Genomic DNA, 22852 nt, shown 5'->3' with positions numbered 1-22852 from the left:
GAAGGAAGCACTAAACATGGAAAGGATCAACTGGTACCAGTCACTGCAAAAACATGCCAAATTGTAAAGACCATTAATGCTAGGAAGAAACTGCATCAACTAATGAGCAAAATAACCAGCTAACTTCATAATGATAGGATCATATTCACACATAACAATATTAACCTTAAATGTAAATGGGTTAAATGTTTCAATTAAAAGATACAGACTGGCAAATTGAATAAAGAGTCAAGACCTATCAGTGTGCTGTATTCAGGAGATCCATCTCACATGCAAAGACACACATAGGCTCAAAATAAAGGGATGGAGGAAGATCTACCAAGCAAATGGAAAACAACAACAAAAAGCAGGGGTTGCAATCCTAGTCTCTGATAAAACGAACTTTAAACCAACAAAGATCAAAAGAGACAAAGAAGACCATTACATAATGGTAAAGGGATCAATTCAACAAGAAGAGCTAACTATCCTAAATACATATGCACTCAATACAGGAGCACCCAGATTCATACAGCAAGTGCTTAGAGACCTACAAAGAGACTTAGACTTCTGCACAATCATAATGGGAGACTTTAACACCCCACTGTCAACTTTAGACAGAGCAATGAGACAGAAAGTTAACAAGGATATTCAGGAATTGAACTCAGCTCTACATCAAGCGGTCCTAATAGACATCTACAGAACTCCCCACCCCAAATCCACACAATATGTATTCTTCTTGGCACCACATTGCACTTATTCCAAAATTGAGCACATAGTTGGAAGTAAAGCACTCCTCAGCAAATATAAAAGAAGAGAAATTATAACAAACTGTCTCTCAGACCACAGTGCACTCAAACTAGAACTCAGGATTAAGAAACTCAAAACTAAAAAACTAGCCAGGCGAGATGGCAGGCGCCTGTAGTCCCAGCTACTCGGTAGGCTGAGGCACAAGAATGGCATAAACCTGGGAGGCGGAGCTTGCAGTGAGCCGAGATCCGGACACCACACTCCAGCCTGGGCGACAGAGTGAGACTCCGTCTCAAAAGAAAAAAAAAAAAAAGAAAAAAGAAACTCAAAATTGCTCAACTACATGGAAACTGAACAACCTGCTCCTGAATGACTATGGGGTACATAATGAAATGAAGGCAGACATGAAGATGTTCTTTGAAACCAGTAAGAACAAAAACACAACATAGCAGAATCTCTGGGACACATTTAAAGCAGTGTGTAGAGGGAAATTTACAGCACTAAATGCCCACAAGAGAAAGCAGGAAAGATCTAAAATTGACAACCTAACATCACAATTAAAAGAACTAGAGAAGCAAGAGGAAACACATTCAAAAGCTAGCAGAAGGCAAGAAATAACTAAGATCAGAGCAGAACTGAAGGAGGTAGAGACATAAAAACCCTTCAAAACATCAGCAAATCCAGGAGCTGATTTTTTGAAAAGATCAACAAAATTGATAGACCACTAGCAAGACTAACAAAGAAGAAAAGAGAGAAGAATCAAATAGATGCAATAAAAAATGATAAGGGGATATCACCACTGATCCCACAGAAATACAAACTACCATCAAAGAATTCTATAAACACCACTACGCAAATAAACTAGAAAATCTAGAAGAAATGCACAAATTCCTGGAAACATACACCCACCCAAGACTAAACCAGGAAGAAGCTGAACCCCTGAATAGACCAATAACAGGCTCTGAAATTGAGGTAATAATTAATAGCATAACAACCAAAGAAAAGTTCAGGACCAGAAGGATTCACAGCCAAATTCTACCAGAGGTACAAAGAGGAAATGGTACCGTTCCTTCTGAAACTATTCCAATCAATAGAAAAAGAGGGAATCCTCCCTAACTCATTTTATGAGGCCAGTATCATCCTGATACCAAAGCAAAGCATGGCAGAGACACAACAACAAAAAAGAGAATTTTAGGCCAATATCCCTGATGAACATCAATGCAAAAATCCTCAATAAAATACTGGTAAACCGAATCCAGCAGCATATCAAAAAGCTTATCCACCATGATTAGGTTGGCTTCATCCCTGGGATGCAATGCTGGTTCAACATTCACAAATCAAAAAACGTAATCCCTCATATAAACAGAACCAAAGACAAAAACCAAATGATTATCTCAATAGATGCAGAAAATGCCTTTGACAAAATTCGACAGCCCTTCATGCTAAAAACTCTCAGTAAACTAGGTACTGATGGGACATATCTCAAAATAATAAGAGCTATTTATGACAAACCCTAGCTAGTATCGCACTGGATGGGCAAACACTGGAAACATTCCTTTGAAAACTGGCACAAGACGAGGATGCCTCTCTCACCACTCCTATTCAACATAGTGTTGGAAGTTCTGGCCAGGGCAATCAGGCAGAAGAAAGAAATAAAGGATATTCAATTAGGAAAAGAGGAAGTCAAATTGTCCCTGTTTGCAGATGACATGATTGCATATTTAGAAAACCCATCATCTCAGCCGAAATCCTTAAGCTGATAAGAAACTTCCAGCAAAGTCTCAGGATACAAAATCAATGTGCAAAATCACAAGCATTCCTATACACCAGTAACAGACAAACAGAGAGCCAAATCATGGTGAACTCCCAGAACACAACTGCTTCAAGAGAATGAAATACCTAGGAATCCAACTTACAAAGGATGTGAAGACCTCTTCAAGGAGAACTATAAACCACTGCTCAATGAAATAAGAGAGGACACAAACAAATGGAAGAACATTCCATGCTCGTGGATAGGAAGAATTAATATTGTGAAAATGGCCATATTGCCCAAGGTAATTCATAAATTCAGTGCCATCCCCATTAAGCTTAATTAACTTAACACATTAAGTTAATTGTGTGACTTTCTTCACACAATTGGAAAAAAACTACTTTAAAGTTCATATGAAACAAAAAAAGAGCCCACATTGCCAAGACAATCCTAAGCTAAACGAACAAAGCTGGAGGCATCATGCTACCTGACTTCAAACTATACTGCAAGGCTGCAGTAACCAAAACAGCATGGTACTGGTACCAAAACAGAGATATAGACCAATGGAACAGAACAGAGCCCTCAAAAATAACAGCACATATCTACAACCATCTGACCTTTGACAAACCTGACAAAAACAAGAAATGGGGAAAGGATTCCATATTTAATAAATGGTGCTGGGAAAACTGGCTAGCCATATGTAGAAAGCTGAAACTGGATCCCTCCCTTACACCTTATACAAAAATTAAGTCAAGATGGATTAAAGACTTAAATGTTAGACCTAAAACCATAAAAACCCTAGAAGAAAACCTGGGCAGTACCATTCAGGACATAGGAATGGGCAAGGACGTCATCACTAAAACACCAAAAGCAATGGCAACAAAAGCCAAAATTGACAAATGGGATCTCAGTAAACTAAAGAGCTTCTGCACAGCAAAAGAAACTGCAAAGTCAGAGTGAACAGGCAACCTTCTGGAATGGGAGAAGGTTGCCTTTTTTTACCTCTACCCATCAAACAAATGGCTAATACAGAATCTAAAGAACTTAAAATATTTATAAAAGGAAAAAATCAAACAACCCCATCAAGAAGTAGGCAAAGGATATGGAACAGACACTTATAAAAAACACATATAATAACAGACCTATGAAAAAATGCTTATCATCACTGGCCATCAGAGAAATTGTCAAGAGAAACCACAATGAGATACATCCACCCAGTTAGAATGCTTAATCATTAAAAGTCAGGAAACAACAGAGTGCTAGAGAGGATGTGGAAGCCAGAACACTTACACTGTTGGTGGGACTGTAAATTAAGTTCAGCAACCATTGCTTAGAGACAGTGTGGCGATTCCTCAGGGATCTAGAACTAGAAATACCATTGTCATCCACAGTGCACAATTATATACCCAAAGAGGATTATAAATCAATGCTGCTATAAAAAGAAACAATGCGTATATTTATTGCGGCACTATTCCTAATAAAGGGCACCGGTCAAGCCAGATGTCGTGATGCGCCGCCGCGCTTGCTTTTATGCACTGGATTAAGAAGTGTGGCTGCACCATGGATATATGCAGTATAAAAGGATGAGTTTCAGCATAGAATGGTTAAACTGGCTCACATCATTCTGAACAAACTATCCTAAAGGACAGAAACCAAACTGCATATTTCCTCACTCCCTTGGGTGAGACTGAACAATGAATCATCAGACTACAGAATTAGAACTATCACACATTCTAGGGCCTGTCGGCAGAGGAATAGGGGACAACTTGTCGGAGATATACCCTATGAAATATAAAATGAGGGTTAAGGAGTGCAGCACACCAACCTGGCACATGTATACATACATATGTAACAAACTTACACATTGTACACATGTACCCTAGAACTTAAAGTATAATAATAATAATAATGAAAAGAATGGCCGTAATCAAAAAATAAAAAAATGGTAGATGTTGGTGTAGATGCAGTGATCAGGGAACACTTCTACACTGCTGGTAGGAATATAAACTAGTAATATAAACCACTATGGAAAACAGTGTGGAGATTCCTTAAATAACGAAAAATAGAACTACCATTTGATTCAGTAATCCCACTAGTGGGTATCTACCCAGAGGAAAATACATCATTATATGAAAAAGATACTACACACACATGTTTATAGAAGCATAATTGGCAATTGCAAAATCATGGAACCAATCCAAATGCTAATCAATCAACAAGTGGATAAACAAACTGTGATATGTGTATATATACACATATGTATGTTTGATATATATCACATATATATGTGTTTGATATATATATATCATATATATATGATGGAATACTATTCAGCCACTAAAAGAATTGAATTAACGGCATTTGCAGCGACTTGGATGAGATTGGAGACTATTATTCTAAGTAAAGTAACTCAGGAATGGAAAATGAAACGTTGTATGTTCTCACTGATATGTGGGAGCTAAGCTATGAAGATGCAAAGGCCTAAGAATGATACAATGGACTTTGGGACTTGGGATTAAGGGTGTGAGAGGGTGAGGGATACAAAAAGATAAAAAAAGAAACAAGGCAGGTCAGCCAGAGAAGCCAGAAAGTGAGAGGAAACCTTGGACAAAAGAGATTGATGAAAGAGGATATCCCATTCTATGTACAAGCACTGTCCAAGTCCTAGCTTACCACTGAACCTATCATGCAAGAAGCAGTCTATAAATAATCCAGCAAATGAAAAACACCTCGAAATAAACTTAAATCTGAACTGCCCCCACAGCAGGTAGAAAAGAGTTTTCAGTTTGAATCTCATCATGTTGATTATGTGCTAGAACAAAAGTATCACATGCTTTAAAAGAAAACAGCAGAATCCAGGGACTCCACAGCCTAATATTCAAAATCCAAAAAGTTCAATCCAAAGTTTCTCAGTATGCCAAGAACTAGGAAACCATGATTCATTCACAAAGTCAGACTGGATTAGGGTGGACTCTAACTGCAGTCACTGGTGTCCTCATAAGAAGAGACTCAGAGATATAGAAAAGACAGAAAGAAGAATGTCATGGGAAGATGGAGGTAGAGATTGTTGTTCTGATGCCACAGCCAAAGAGCACCTGCAATCACCAGAAGCTTCAAGAGGCAAAGCAGGGTTCTTCCCTAGAGCCTTTGGAAGGAGCATGGCCCTGCCGATCTATGATAACATACTTCTAGCCTCTAAAACTAGGAAATAATAACTTTTTGTTGTTTGGAGCCAGACAGTTTGTGCCACTGTAGCCCTAGGAAATTAATACGAGAATAAAATGGAAAATTTTAAACTGCAAAACACAATACAAAACATTTTTTAAATTAACTGTATGGGCTTAATAGCAAAGTTGAGATGACAGAGCAAAAGTTTAGTATATTTGAAGACAAATCACAAGAAATAATCTAAACTGAAGAATAAGGAAGGGAAAATTAAAAAGAACAGAGGCTCGGGGGCTGTGGGACAATATCAAAACATCCGATAGATAGATAGTGTGAACCCCCAAAATTTGAGGCAGGTCTCAGTTAATCTAGAAAGTTTATTTTGCCAAGGTTGAGGACGCACCCATGGCACAGCCTCAAGAAGTCCTGACCACATGTACCCAAGGTGGTCGGGCACAGCTTGATTTTATGCATTTTAGAAAGACATGAGACATCAATCAACATGTAAGAAGTACATTAGTTCTGTCCAGAAAGGTGGAGGCAGCTAAAAACAAGGCCCCACCACTGGGGGCTTCCAGGTCACACATAGGTGAGAGACAGATGCTTGCATTCTTTTGAGTTTCTGATAGGTCCTTCCAAGGGAGGCAATCAGAATATGCATCTATCTATGCGAGCAAAGAGGTGACCCGAATAGAAGAGAAGGCAGATTTGCCCGGAGTGCTTCCCAGCTTGAAGGGGCCCAAGATATTTTTCTTTCACAATAGAGACAGATAGAGACATACATACATACATAAATAGATACATGGATAGATGATATGTAGGTAGAGATCAATAAAATTAGACTTTCCAAAAGAGAAGAGAGATAATGGGACAGAAAATTATATTTAAATAATAAGGGTTTCAAACGTCCCAAATTTGGTGAAAGACATAATTTGACAATTTTTAAAACATCAAGATATCCCTAACACCATAAATAGAAAGAAACCATGCCTAGGCATATTATAGTCAAACTGCTGGTAACCAAAGATGAAAAAAAATCTTAAAAGCAGCCAGAGAAAAGTGAAAGATGACATACAAGGAAACTACAATTAAATTAATCATGGACTGTTCATCATTAACTATGAAGGCCAAAAAGTAGTAATAAAATAAAAAAAATTCAACAAAGAGTTTAACATAAAATACAATATTCACAACTAATAATATGAAAAAAACCCTTTCAAAAAAAAAAAAAAAAAGAATAAAAAAAACTAAGAGAATCTATCTCCAGCAAACCTGTACTATGAAAGGTAGTTTTTCAGGCTGAAAAAAAAACTTGAATCTTCTGGAATAAAGGAAAAGTATCCCAATGATTATTTAGAACAAAAATTATAGCATCGTCTTCTTGGGTTTATAACATATGGGGATATAATACATAAGGCAGCTATGTCAGAGGTGTGTGAACCACGGCAACTCCATCTTACGTAGGAACTGGGTAAAATGAGGCTGAAACCTACTGGCCTGCATTCCCAGATGGTTAAGGCACTCTAAGTCACAGGATGAGACAGGAGGTCAGCACAAAATACTGGTGATAAAGACCTTGCTGATACAACAGTTTGCAGTAAAGGAGCTGGCCTAAACCTACCAAAACCAAAATGGCAATGAGAGTGGTAGTCCTCACTGCTACACTCCCATCAGTGCCATGACAGTTTACAAATGCCATGACAATGTCAAGAAGTTACCCTATATGGTCTAAAAAGGGGAGGCTCCTATTTAAGATGGAATTGCTTTGGTACATACACCTCTGACATTTCCCTCTCCCTTTCACAAGAGAACCCTTAATCCTAAGGGTTGCAGAGGGGCAAAGATTCATCTTCTGTAACTTCTTCAGGCTGAATAAGGGCAGTGATATTCCTGCCTAACTATGAGGATCCCTTGCATTCAGGGTAGAGAGAACCTCAGTCAGAAACCATCAGTACAGTAAGGTCCATTTACAACTCTTGAGTTTTGACAAAGGGTGATATCTGGAAGATTAATAAGTGTTTAACATAACAGTCAGCAAGCTTGCCCTGAAATCCTACACAAAGAGTATAACAGCAATACATTCCACAAGAGTAAAGCAAAATAAATAAAGTTGTCCCAAGTAAACTAAATTAGAAAGCTTTCCATGAACTGGGAATTTGTTGGAACCAAACTGATATGGGGTTGCTAGATGATTCCAATACATGCCCAGGATTAGCATATTGATCCAGATTTTTACATTACCCAACCCTCTTATTTATTCTGAGTAGCAGTCAGAGTTTACTGGTTGCTTCACAGGAATAAGCAGGGTTAGCCTAAGTTGCAGAAACAAACTTAGAAACAACTAATGAGACAATAATTTAATAACAAGTGTACCATAGTTCTTGTCACATATTTCTCTCTCCAGTTTCCCATTTTCACTTAAAAATTATGGTAAGACTGATTTGCTTTATTACACTTGGCCTGATTATTTGTATAAAGTGCAGCAAAAATAATTAGTTTTCGTATAGGCTGTGTGTGTGTGTGTGTGTGTGTGAGAGAGAGAGAGAGAGAGAGAGAGAGAAATACTGGTTTTTATTGGTTGGCACAAGATTACAACCTACAATTTCAATGCCCTTCCCTCTCACACAGCTCGAGTGGAAGGAAACTGATCAACACACAGAAAGGAACAGCAGGCTCACAGGTTTAAGCATTTGTTTTTACGAAAAGGAGTAGGATATGGGGATGGTCAAGTTTTATGGATAGTAACAACATTCTCTCTAGATTGCGGGGGGTAAGTCTGCCTGTCTCCCATTTCTGGTACCACATAAAGGACACATTAGTAAAGTAGGGAAAGGTTGTATGTGTGGCTGGCCTGTTCTTAAGAGAGGAAGGTGGGATGGTATCTAATGTGTGCCTGTCTTGGATAAAACTTGGGGCTGGACCAATGCCCCTTTCTTCTCAGCCCTCCTCCACAACCTGACTGTACTGCCAGCTGCACCCATGGGAAGGAGGTATGAAGGAAGCCTGAGAATATCCACCTTGAGAAAAGGAAACAGGAAAACTATTTCCTTCCACCTTCTCTGGACCAAATTCCACTTCCCTCAGTTCCAGAGAGCACTGCAAAAATCTTCGTTAGGAATGCTGTGAAGACAGGGGGAAGAGGCCAGCCCAGACAGGTGGTCCTGAGTGGGCAAGAAGAAAAGCTTGACTTTCCATGCAGTACCAAGCAAGGTTGTTTTGGAAACAAGCAAACAAACAAAAAATAGAAACCAATACCATATTGGGTAGCTTCTAAATCCTGGAGAGCATTTGGATGAGGGGTAAGGGCAATTTTACTCCAGCTCCTTGTTTTATAACCCGCACCAGGTGCCAAGAGGTTTAAGGACTACAACTGACCTCTCTTTCCCTACAAGCACCATTCCTTGGATTCCCAGTTTTGTTGAGCTTATTTGGGGTCCCTTGCCATCCTCTTCAAAAATGACTCAGCTTGTTGGTTCTTCTGTTTTCTATTAGAAACCCAAGTAGGCTGAAGCCTACTGGGCTACATTCCCAGATGGTTAAGGCATTCGAAGCCACAGGATGAGATAGGAGGTCAACACAAAATACAGGTTACAATAAAGGAGCCAGTAAAACCAAAATGGCAACAGGAGTGACCTCTGGTCATCCTCACTGCTACACTCCCACCAGAACCATGACAGTTTACAAATGTCATGGCAATGTCAGGAAGTTGCCCTATGTGGTCTAAAAAGGGTAGGTATAAATAATCCACCCCTTGTTTAGCATATTATCAACAAATAACCATAAAAGTGGGCAACCAGCAGCCCTCAGGGAGTCTCTGTCTCTGGAGTAGCCATTCTTTCATTCCTTTACTTTCTTAATAAACTTGCTTTCACTTTGCACTGTGGAGTCACACTGAATTCTTTATTGCATGAAATTCAAGAACTCTCTCTTGGGGTCTGGATCGGGACCCCTTTCCTGTAACAGCTACAACAGAAACAATTGCTGCAGGGGCAGGGACAGTCAGGGAATGCAAATTTACCTATACAGTTGTAAAGTTATTGTAAGGTACATGAAGTGGTACAAGTTTAACACTATGTTGCCTGTTGAAAGTGGAGGACATGTATCTAGTTCTTACAGCAACCACTTTTAAAAAGAAATTCTATCTTTAAAAAAAGTACATAATAGGCAATGCAAAAATGAAAATACATAAACATATGGAAAATAAGCTAATTTTGAATTGGTGATGTCTATCTTAAAAGTGACATAATTCTAAGGGAAATAAATATAAATAAATGCACCTTCAAGTATATTACAGTAACACCAAAGATAAATACAACCAGAAAAAAAAAAAGCCCAATTTTATGCCTAGGGCTCATTAAAATTTAGATGAAAGCATAATTCTTATAAACTAAAAGATATCAAAAGACAAATTAATATTTCAAATGCTGAGGAAAAAACTCTCAACCTCGAATTCAATATCCAGTCACATAGTTATCATAGAAAAATCAGAAAATAGACATTTTCAAACAGAACCAATACATAACTTTCATGTCTTGAAAGAAACGTTAATATTCTTAAATATTTGTGAAGAAGGAAATTGAAGTCTAAAGAAAGGCTATTGGAAATTCTAAATAAATACTAGCTACAAAAACAGGAATTTTTTTTAGCAGAAGTAAAAATCAAAGTAGGTATAAAGTACTAGATAACAATAAAATGAAATAAACCATTGGGAAGTTGTTTGGACTTCAGATATTATGTGACTTTGTATTGTTCATGGTGGTGGTATCAATATTTATAATTTATAATTTAGTATATGTAGGATGAAAATTAAAATATGAGTAACTAATAAAATAATTAAAATATAGTCAATGTCATAATAACTATAACTCTCTTTCTCTCTCTCTCTCTCTCTCTATATATATATATATGTATATATACACACACACACACCTCTCTTAAACAATAGCAATTCCCACATTGGGGGAAATACACAAAAAGCATAATTTACCCCCCCAAAAAGTTTAACAATACACACACACACTGAGAGAGGTAAAAAGAAAGGACTAACTGTTGAGCAACATTACCACCAGACTGAATGTACCTTAAGGGTCAAAGCATGTTAGGATCATGGATTGTCACATAATAGTAAAGTAAAAAAATTACCATAAAAATATAACTAATTATCAATCTATATACATTTAACATGTTGCCTATAAATCATGAAAAAACAAGATTCAAAGAACTAGAAGTAAAATAAATGACAGAGTTGATTAATAAATTGGGGTTAAAGTTGAATGTATGTGTTTGTGCATGGAATTGGGAATACATACATATGTATGTGTATGTAATAGATGCAGGAGGCAGATAAAGGAAGCTACCTGGAGAATCTCCAACCTGCCCCGCAAGTGTTTACATCAGATACTTTTATGCAGATGAGGAAATCTGTCCAGGGTGTCTGGGCATGCCCCCAACAGACTGGGGGCCTGCCTGCAGTATTGGTAGAGTGAGGTGGAGCCACTGGGAATTCATGCCTTACGCAGGGGGGAGGAGCCTGGCCTCTCTGCTCCTGTGTCGTGGCCTGGTATTCAATCTGTGAGGTGGGAGCCTGTTGGTAGGACCTCTTTTATTCCCTGAGAGCTTTCTTTTAATAAATTCCACTCTCCTCATCTTTCAGTGTGTCCATGTGCCTAATTTTTTCTGGTCATGTTACAGGAACCTGGATTTTAGTTGAACTAAGGAGCAAAAATCCTGCATCATTAGATAGATAGATAGATGATTGATTGATAGATAGATAGATAGATAGATAGATAGATAGATAGATAGATAGATACATATAAAGAAACAGAGAGAGAGAATTCTGAACACACTACTTAAAGAATACGTATGGTTTTCTAGTTACATGGATAATTACACAAATTAAGATTAGCCCACAAAACAAATTTTACAAATACCAAATATTATTCCAAACTTTTTTCAGGTCATACTGATTTAAAACTAAAATTTAGCTTTTTAGAAAGCTTAATTTTAAAAAAATCTAAACATTTAAAACATAGTTCTAATTAACATTTGAGTAAAAGAAAATCATAATGAAAATTACAAAATATTTATGACTAAAAAATAATATCACTACATTTATATGCATGTGTACATAGCTAAAATTAAAAATTTACAGGTTGAAATATATATTAAAAGCTAACAAAAAATTAAAAATTAATAGTTAAAGCATTCTATTCAAAATATTTTTTAAATAATGAAATAATAGAAGACAGTCTAAAAAAGAAATAATATAAGACAAAATATAAAATGAAGAAGCAAAAAGATTATCCAAATCTAAAGCTAGTTCTTTATTATTAATCTTTAATTAAACATACAAAGGACTGAAGAGTTTATGCAAATAAAATTGAAAACATTAAAAATATAAAAAGTAACATAACTATAAAAGTAAAATATTTTTGAGAAAGCATTAAACTATATTATGTCGGTCCGCGTTAAACAACGTAGACAATTATCTACGAAAGTATAACTTTCGAAAACTGATCTAATAAGATACAGTAATCCTGAATAGACATTGAACCATTAAGTTAACTGCATCAGTAGTCAAATATTTTTTCTGAAGTCTCCAAATAAATTCACTTAAAAATTAAGAGTAAGCGATTATGAAGATATGTGTTAAGCAGATTGTTTTATAAATACCAACAGAGTTAAAGCATTTGAGATATGGTGCAGCTGTGACGATTTATTTAATGAATGTTTATTCAGTACTAAAGGATGAAAGTGATGAAATAATGTAAAGAGGGAAAGCGAAACGTATTATAAACTTTTCTTGCTGGCTTGTTGTTGTTGATTTGGGGTTTCATGATTTTCCTCATTTTATTTTAAGTAATTACGTAAAACAGTGGCATACTTTGATCTCCTCCAGTCTTCAATAATCAGGACTAGCCTAGACACATGGGGGCCCTAAGAAGCCTCATAAACTGATACCCTTTCAAACATATATTGTCAAACTATTTGTAAGCACATTTTGATAAGGAGGATGCTAGGGTGCACCCGGGGAAGAAAGCAAAATAAAGAATTGCTGTGTCGATACTATATTGTCTTTAAGAGTTCGTCTCCAAACTCCGAGCTCCAAACTTGCATTTCTACTTAGCAAATGATATGATTTGACTGTGTCCCCACCCAAATCTCATCTTGAATTGTAATCCCCATAATGCCCACATGTCGAGAGAGGGATCAGGTAGGAGGTGATTGGATCATGGGGGCATTTTCCCCTATGCTGTTCTTGTGATAGTGAGTGAGTTCTCACAAGACCTAATGGTTTTATAAGGCAGTTTTCCCCGCTCTTGCTCCCTATCTCGTGCGTTCCACCATTTAAGATGTGCCTCTTCTCCTTCCACCATGCAAGTTTCCTAAGGTCTCCCCAACCATTCCGAACTGTGAGTCAATTTAACCTCTTTTCTTGCCGGGCGCGGTGGCTCAAGCCTGTAATCCCAGCACTTTGGGAGGCCGAGACGGGCGGATCACGAGGTCGGGAGATCGAGACCATCCTGGCTAACACGGTGAAACCCCGTCTCTACTAAAAAATACAAAAAACTAGCCGGGCGAGGTGGCGGGCGCCTGTAGTCCCAGCTACTCGGGAGGCTGAGGCAGGAGAATGGCGTGAACCCGGGAGGCGGAGCTTGCAGTGAGCTGAGATTCGGCCACTGCACTCCAGCCTGGGCGACAGAGCGAGACTCCATCTCAAAACAAAACAAAACAAAACAAAACAAAAAAAACCTCTTTTCTTTACAAAGTATCAACTCTCATGTATGTCTTTATAGCGGTGTGAAAATGGACTAATACAGCAGAAGACTACAATTTCTTCAGAAGAGAGTTTATGTAAATAGATGGGTTTGGGAGCCAAATTTCACCTTAAACATTCCATCTTCAAACTACTCACAGAACTTTCCACAAGAAGAGTTCTAGGAAATACTTTTTTTTTTTTTTTTTTTTTTTTTTAATTTTCTTACATTTCTGGTGGTGTTTAACTGCCTAGAGAACATTGAGTAATTTTCATTCTGGTCTTCCCCTTAACCCAGTTCTGAGATTTTCAGCATTAATCTTATTAGTGTGAATTCTGGGAAAATGATTACTTCTTTGTCTTGTATGCATTATACACATGATGCTTTCAAAAAATTCTTTGTTCAATATACAAATGGTCATTTGGAAAATAGAGACTAGTAGAAGATATTATATAAGTGATACCCTAAACATTCTTTCAGTACTCCTCTTTTTTTTTCCCCCAAAGCCCTGTGTCAGAACTGCTTTTCCTGTCTTGATTTCCACATGCTAATCCTTTCAACTGAGATTCATCACAATCTTACCTAGTCCTTTATAATGTAACTTTTTGGGGTTATATGTCTTCAAAATAATAGCCATGGATGCAATGAATGATGAAACAATGGGAGGCAGGTGAGTTCCTTGATAATTTGTTTGCACTATTGAATTAATTGCTACGAAGTTTAGACTGAACCAGTAATAAGTTTTTTTCCAATGGGATAGCTATCTCAAATCCCTTACATAACATCAAGTAGGAGACCTACAAATATTTATTTATGTATTTATTTACTTAGTAATGAAATCAAATACCTGTAGAAAGAGCTCTATATAAATCCAGGTAGGCCATGATTCAGAGTCACCTATTAATGCCATTTACTGCCTTTGTCCTCTGGAAAAGTCATGAAGCTTCTCTAAACCTCTATCTCCTTGGTGTAAAATATAGATATTAGTAGTACCTACTTTATGCAAGGGTTTTGAGAGTTAAATGAAAAATGCACATATAGTACTAGTACAGTGTGTGGAAAATAAATACTTCCTACTATTGATGTTATTTGCTTCAAGTAAACATGAAAATAATTAATATCCTGTTGATTTAGTGGCTAAATCTAACATGTTTGGTGCTAAAATATTACAGAATACAAACAGCAGAATAAAAAATAAATAACTTCTATGATATCCTCAAACTCTGGAGTCTAGTGACTCTGAGTTATACAATTACGAATTATATTTTTAATATGTATCCAATCACAAACAATTTTAAACACAATGCTAATGTATTTTTCAATTTAACCTTTTTATTTCATTTTATTTTATTTTGAGACTGAGTCTCACTCTCGCCCAGGCTGGAGTGCAGTGGCACGACATCTGCTCACTGCAAGGTCCCGGGTTCACTCCATTCTCCTGCCTCAGCCTCCCTAGTAGCTGGGACTACTGGCTCCCACCACTAAACCTGGCAAATTTTTTTTTTTGTATTTTTAGTAGAGACGGGGTATCACCATGTTAGCCAGGATGGTCTCGATCTCCTGACCTCGTGATCCCCCCACCTCGGCCTCCCAAAGTGTTGGGATTATAGGCGTGAGCCACCGTGCCCTGCTCAATTTTACCTTTTTTAAAAATAGATTCATAGAGGCAACCTGGTGGCACTCGAAAGCAATGAGACTCTAGTGTCAATTTCCTTAGGTTTACTTGAGCATCAATATGACAAATGCGGGGGCAACTGTTTTACTGACGTTGAGAAAATGAAAGTAAAATCACCATTGAAACAAATGGAAGTTGATGACTCCCCCATCACATTACATGAGATAATTGTTAAACATCATTTCTTTAGGGATGTGATTGTTCGAGTCCTATTGACATCAGTGAAGATGCCTTCGTTATCTGATTGTCCTGACTGTTCATGCAGTGAAACTTAGAAAGTTTTTCTGCCAGTACACAGCAGCAATTTGATGAGTTTAATGCTTTTGCTCTTTCAAAATCAAGATTTTTTTTTTTTCTCTAAACGGCCAAAGGCAGTAATGCCACATTGCTGTCCGATTATTTGGTTTAAGAATCAAACTAAACTCTTAAGTCCAGTTATATCTTTTTGACAGATTTTGAAACACACCACCAGAGCTACACTACAAACTGTCAGAAAAAGTTGTGTTTCAAGTGTGTAGCCTCCCCAAGGCCTGGTTACCATTTGGTATCCTTAACTTACTTATTGAATTTTCACTCAAGTAGTCTGGGTTTCTGAGAATTGTCAGACCTCTCTATTAGCAAGAAAAGCTTATCTGTAAAATGGCAATGAAAACACGGCTCAGTCAGAATTAGGACAATTCACTAATTTTCACCTCTCACATGGAGTATATGTCATATTTGGACATAATCTTCAGTTGGCTCAGAATAATCAATGTCTGGAGAGTTCTTGGTGGAATAAGCACAGATAAAACAAAACTGATCTTTTTTTGTCAAATTTAAGTATTTTGTTTCAGATCACTATGAATATTGCAAAATGGTTTTGCAGATTATATTAATAGGTTGTAGTAGTTTTCTAAACAGAGGAATCTTTTGGAATACATTATTTTCTTAAAAAACAGGACAGTAATTCTTTTATACATTTTGGACATTCTATTTTGCTGGCAAATATATAGTGTGTGTGTATATACACACACGGGGAATATATATAATATATATGGATATCCATACACATGTGTCTATGGATATATATATATGGATATATATGTGTGTGTACATATATATGGTTTCTTAAATTCTGTCCCAAATGTAATTTTTTTATAATGATCAATTACTAATAGCCCTAGAATTCAAGTAATTTATGGATTATGGATATCCTAGATAGAAATTAAACAGAGCAAGCCAAGCTGCCATATATGTGGCTAAATGTTTGCTTAAAAAGAACTCTTTTTTAAACAGGATATCGGTAGATTTGCACTTGTAGAATGGCATTTTAGAGAATATATAGGATAATTATCTTATTATACAGATATGAGGGTACTGTACAAATGAAGGCAGTTAACTTCCCCATAGTCACAGCTATAGCATCAAAGCCACCATTATCCTCATTCCCAGTTCTGATGATTTGCCATTAGTTCATGCTACCAAACATTTATTTATTTTTTTAGAGACAGCACCTCGCTCCGTTACCCAGGCTGGAGTGCAGTGGCGCAGTCTGGGCCCACTGCAATGTCTGCCTTCCAGGTTCAAGTGATTCTCCTGCCTCAGCCTCCTGAGTTGCTGTGATTACAAGTGTGCGCACCAGCATGCCCAGCTAATTTTTGTATTTTTAACAAAGGCAGGATTTTGCCATGTTGTCCAGGCTGGTCTCGAACTCCTGTCCTCAAGTGATCCACCCATCTCAGCCTCCCAATATACTGGGATTACAGGCACGAGCCACAGCGCTGAGTGACCAATCATTTATTAATTCCAACTTTGTCAACCCAAGCTGGTGTACACAGCAATGAAGTTAACAGAGAAGAGTTCTGGTAATCACTCACCAATTAATACTTTTCTAACACTCTCTCTACATTTCAAAATGTTTCAAAATTAATAGAATGAGAATTCAAAACAAATCTACAGTCTGAAACTTTTTTCTCTAAGAATAAAAAATGACTCTAGAAAAAAATTAGTGTTCAAATATGACTTTCTTTCAAGTAATTTTGGTGGTAAATGTGGTAGAAAAGATAAAACTGAAAAGGAAAATATTTTGTACTTTAACAGTGGGGAGTTTAATTTTGGTAGGTGTAACCTTCTTTATTTTAACCTCAAATACACAACCAACTGGTAGAAGTTCCACAGTGTTACTATTTTTATATATTTGCATACATGGATATACCTAAAAATACATACATACAAACATATGCAGAAAAATAGAGAAAAGACAAAAATTGTCCTTAGGAAATTTCATTTTTGTTCTGTATGTGAGTCCTTCCTTCGTATTATTTCTGTGTTAATTCTCAACTTCAAAGTTCTTTTACATTTTGTTTAAAGATCATGACCTCTATACTTTTATACTCTTCTTCTCTCCTTTAAGTATGCAGATGTCTCTCCAAAATTCCACAACTTCACACTGTGGCTACTGGCAATAAAATGCAGTGATAGAAAAAAAAATTATCTGGAGTGCTATGTGGTTACCATATTAATACTTTCTATCATTTTTATTCAGGTGCCTGAATGGTGTACACTATAGCTTGTTTGATATTGAATGATAATATGACTATTCTAATTAAAATGTGTCAGTCCAAATAAACATTATGGAATATATAACAATTTTAAAGGAAAATTGAATATGATGATTTGCTTTTCTGCCAGTTGCTGGGGTGTATGTTATTATTTAGATTGAAAAAAAAAAAAAAAAAAGCTTTTGCTATATTCTGATGATTTGGCATGAATTAGTGAAAACAACAGCCTTTTCAAGAAATTCTCCAGAACCTCTTTGGCTACTTTTGACCAATCATCTCAGAAAAGAAATGGAAGAGACAGAACAAAGGAAGAATAGTTGCTTAATATTTATTCTATGTTGGGCAGCATAATTTGAAATATGCAGTCTATAGCTCAACATTTACATTGATACAAATGTAACATATGATGCATATACCCTAATGTCTATCAGTTTATTTTATCAGATTATTAGAGGATAGTGTGACACTATAAAATCAGCTGTTTTTTTGCCACATAGAGTAAATATCCAAAATACTCAGCATCTCAAACTCAGATAATACATACCGGTTTCAAAGAGCTTTGCTGAGTAAAATGTACCTTGTTCTTTATAACTACCTGCTCTCAGTCTTCCTTCCCCTCCCTCCCTCTCACTTTAGATCAGCAGCATGGGTATTTTTTAAAAAGCAAATATATATATATTTATATGTATATATAATATATGTATATATATTATATATATCTACATACACACATATAGAGAGAGAGAGATAGAGATATAAAAAATAGCATCGACAGTGTCTATAACTCCTAATTATTTAGCTCTCTAATCTTTTGAGACAAACTTCATTTTTGCAAATGACTGGGTGGAACACTATGCAACTCCTCTTACTACTCTCTTGTTGTTAATTCCAACATGGTGTATGAACATATATCTGGGAAGTTTGCTTTCTAAATAGGTTACAGCAGAGCCTAAAATCTGCTCAACTGTGTCGGTGCCCTGCAGCAGTTCTCATTTATTTCACTTGAAAAGACAAATTGCATTTTTTTGAAGTTGTGCAAAATATTAAGCCAAAAGAAGCAGAAGTTGATCTAGCATAAAGAATACAAAACTGAAGCAAAAATTTGGAAATTATCTTCAGAGTTACCTGCTGGTGTGGTATAGGCAGGAATCCAGAAGAGAAATTGCTAAGAGGGTGCAGGGGAGTTTTGTATCCTTTAGGAGAGAACAGATGGGTTGAAGTTGGACTGTTTTGTGTCCGGGCAGTATCCAAGAACTACAAGACAATTAACATGAATTCCCAACACTTAGAAACTGTGCTTGAGGAAATGCTTGACAACCAAGGTCAGCACATAGGCCTAGAGAAAACAGCAGCATGGCTACCGGGTGGAACAGGGAGCATGTCCAGTGTGGAGTGAAAAGCTGTAGCACCCACTAAGCCATTTGTCCTGGGAGTTTCAATTATTAGCAGTTTCCTCTACATGGTTTGTCCTAAGCGAGGCTGGAAAAGAAGCACTTAGCTGACATGGTTGGTCATCTATTGAGTGGAAACAATAGCTTTTAACTTTTTTTTTTTTTAAAGTCCCATCAGTTTAATAACAATAAAAAACCCCAAAAGTGGAAAACTGAGGGGGCAGGGGAACAGACCCCTGGGCCAGGGGCACGAGGAGCCCTGCTCATGGCACCAGGCCTGGCCGCAGAGTCCCCCGGTATTGCTGTTGCTACGAGGTCGGGGGGCAGCCATTGTCCTGTGGGAGCCACCGTTCGCCTGGGTCGGGGACCCTCACTTCTTCTGGGGTGTGCTCAGCTTCTGCATGCCCCGGATCTTGTCCAGCAGGCCAGAGATGAAGGCCTCTGTGGGTTTGTAACAGTCAACCAGCAGCTCCTTGACCCTGGCAGCCCGGGCATCATCACTCTCCGTGTCCAGGAGCTCATCCACATCAATCTCCAATTCTGGGATCTCCTCTTCCTGGCAGTCGTAGAGGCGTGTAAGCTGCTCCAGGATCCACTCCTCTAGGTTGAGGCGCTTCCGTAGTTCCTTGCGGTCATACTTGACGGTGACCTTCCCTTGGCGCCTCACTGGGCCCTCATCGTCCGCGCCACCTGGGCCCTCTCCTGCGGTTCCGGGGGGGCTCTGAAAGTAGACGCGTGGTCCCGGGCCGCTACTGCCCGGCCCCGGGGCCAGGGCCGCCAACGCCGCGCCCCACGCCGTGCGGCTGTCCGCCATGGCGGCCGCCGGGGCCACGTGCGCGCGTTGGGCCCCTCCCTGCGCCGCCGCCTCCGGGACGCCCGCCGGCTGGCTCGGGTTAGCTCGCCGGCTCAGCTCCGCGCGGCTCCGCGGCGAGGGCAGCGGCGGGGGCGCCCGGGGGCAGCTGCAGCATGCGGAGCCCGCGGGCCTGGCCTGGCCGCGCCCCCAGCTTTTAACTTTTTTTAGTCAAAATTACTGTCTCAAATCCTTCTGTTGCTTCTGTGAAACTCACAGGAGGCCACCAGTATAATGTTGACAGTCTTTTTCCACCTCAACATTGAGTTCATTTGTCCTTCCTAGAAGTTTCCGTTCAGCAACATGACCTGCGTTATTTCATGTCACACTAAGCTTCTTTCATTAGTTCTGATTCGTCAAGAATTCTTTTTTAAAAAATTAGCTAAGAGGTTTATATACATCCACACATGAATGTGGGACTAATAAAAATTAGCATTTTTAATAGAAAACTATACTGAAGGAATGTCCCCAACTAAAGCAATAAGAGAGCACAATGAAAATATACAAGTAATTACATGTATATTGGATAGAGTTATGTACTAAAATATGACTTGCACAGACTGCAGAGAAGAGAAAAAAATATCCTGATAGGTAATTTTTAATAGTAAAGATGAGGATAAAATTGGTCACTAAAAAAAGCCTTTAAACTGGTTGATGTCTTATGAACTCATATCTCACATACCAGGAAGAGACATTTAACGTGATTATGTTCTGAAAAGTCCCTTGGTTAGCCAATTGATCACACACTGAATCTAATAATTTTAGTCATACACACCCTACCAATAAAATAACACAAAAAAATTCTAACATCCAAATTAGTTTCACATTTTTTCTAACTAGTCTTTTGTTTCCACCCAAAAGTTTTAGTTAAGGTGTCAATAAGTCATTTCATAGTCTTAGTACATTTACTCCCCTATAGAAACGCAGCTACTAAAAAAATTTTGTTCGTTTGTTTTGCCAAGGTTTGAAACATTTGTAAGGTATTTATAGAGAGAAAAGTACCTATTTCTGTAAGCTAATAAACACAGCAGCTGCATCTTTAAGGTTTCATGTGGCACACATTTAACTCTTAAGTAAATGGTACCTTAGAACATAATAGGCTTCTATGACTAAGTAATTTTAAAAATTTTTGTTTCTCAGAGTATTCTAAAAGTTAAGTTCCAACCATTCATAAAATGTATTTGGATACTGCTTGCCATGGTTCAGGTCTTTAACGAATGTTTAATAAGATCTGATACTGAACTGACACAAACAAATTCTAACAATGGAAAATTAGAATCAGATACAGTAACATTCACTCATTGAGATTTGAGATGGATAACACCTGAGATGTTTCTTCTGTCCTATTTCTTATGCTTGAATTGTTGCCATAATTAACTGTTTTTATTGATATGCTCATTAATTTACTTCATTGCTTCTGAAAGAACAATAACACTCTGACAAAGTCATTGAAACCAGTTAATACAACACTGAAGTGTTGATACATATCTCATCAAGTATCTGATGTATGAAGTGAGATGGGAAGTAATTTGCTAATTTATAATTTTTTATATTGTCTCTTCTTATTAGGCATTTTTAACATTACTTTTTTGCTTCCCTTTCTGTTTGTCAAGATCTGCTATTTTCTCTCTCCCACACATTTCTTTATGTCTCTCTCTGTCTTTCTCTCTCTCATACACACACATCCCTCATTTGTAAAATAATCACAATTACTGTTTATACATCGACAAAACTGAATTTTTTCCCAAATATCAACTTTTTATTAGATCCTATCCCTTTGGGTCCTCATGAATTTTTGTGCATTAGGATCAATTATGATACTCAAGGTATTTTTCTCTTGTCGTTTTGACCAAAATAAAATGTTAATTCTACATTTTATTATATTCTTATCTCATGTAGTTCCTTAACTACTACCTTATAGTTTAAATAAGAGATTTAATGTGATATTTCAAAGTTTCTTCTATCCATCCAAATTATATGCAAAATGTTGATGTGATTATATGTGCATTATTATAAATTCCATCAGTCTCACAAAATTTTCAAAGCTTTTGGTTGTTGAACTTTTATGACTAACTTACATAACAGGTAGGGACTGCTAACAAAATTATAAACTGAAATATCCCTCAATTGGCCAAGTAATCACATACTGAATCTAATAATTTTCATTATATATACTTATAAAAAGAAAACATACAGATAGTTATTCTAGCATCCTAAATAGCTTCATGTTACTTCTTATTGGTGTGGTTTTTTTTTTTCTTGTTATAACTAGCAAAAAGTTGAAAACTACAGGTTAATCTTAAATACAGCAAATGTAGCTATCAATGATAGCAAGTATGCAAGAAATTATTGGGGATATGAATAATGAAGGAGATAATATACAGAAGGAAACAGAAATACTTGTCTACTTAATTTTGCTGAAAACTTTTTAATGATTTATATACCACCATATAAGCTTTTTTTGTTCATGTATGTACTATTAATGGTAGCCACATTTTTTAAAAATATATGACAATCTGAGGGAGAATGTTATTTTTTCCATTAGAACTCAAGCTATTAAATCCATTATCCATTTTTGTTTCCCTGTCAATGCAATCTGTCTCTTTGCTTTGCCCCTATTAATGCCACATTGAAAAATTGAATCTGTTCCCTAAGTTAGTCTCTAACCTCTTTTATTATTTGAAAGAGAGTTTAGTGCTTGGAAACTTGCTCGGGGAAATAGAATTCCCTTCCTAAAATTTTCCATTGCACAAACATCAGTATTGCAAGCATGTTCACTAGTGAGCCTCTGGCCTGCTTTTGAAGAATTACTGAACAAAGTGACTGAGGTCAATATAGGGTTTCTCAGAGGCTCTGCTAATTCATATGTTATAGGACGCTGATCCCTTCAGACTAAACGAAAAGCCACCGCTTTCTAATGCCCACTGTATGTGGGGGAAGTGGAGGTGGGAGACAGGATGGGGAGAGATTGTCTGTTTGGTCTATGGGCTGTGTAGAA

The 22852-nt window shown here is 37.3% G+C and overlaps 1 pseudogene across 1 annotated transcript; it reads right to left on the bottom strand.

The window, feature by feature from the left end:
- Positions 1-19169: 19169 nt before the first annotated feature.
- On the bottom strand, positions 19170-20000 carry LOC101001556 (annotated as a pseudogene). Its single transcript, XR_161489.4, has one exon. The product of XR_161489.4 is annotated as a protein phosphatase 1 regulatory subunit 14B pseudogene (transcript).
- Between the last annotated feature and the right edge of the window lie 2852 nt (positions 20001-22852).

Source organism: Papio anubis, chromosome 8, assembly GCF_008728515.1.
Source record: "Papio anubis isolate 15944 chromosome 8, Panubis1.0, whole genome shotgun sequence".
Taxonomy (NCBI): Eukaryota; Metazoa; Chordata; class Mammalia; order Primates; family Cercopithecidae; genus Papio; species Papio anubis.
Note: the sequence above shows the minus strand (reverse complement) of the source record. Positions and strands in the feature narration are given on the sequence as shown.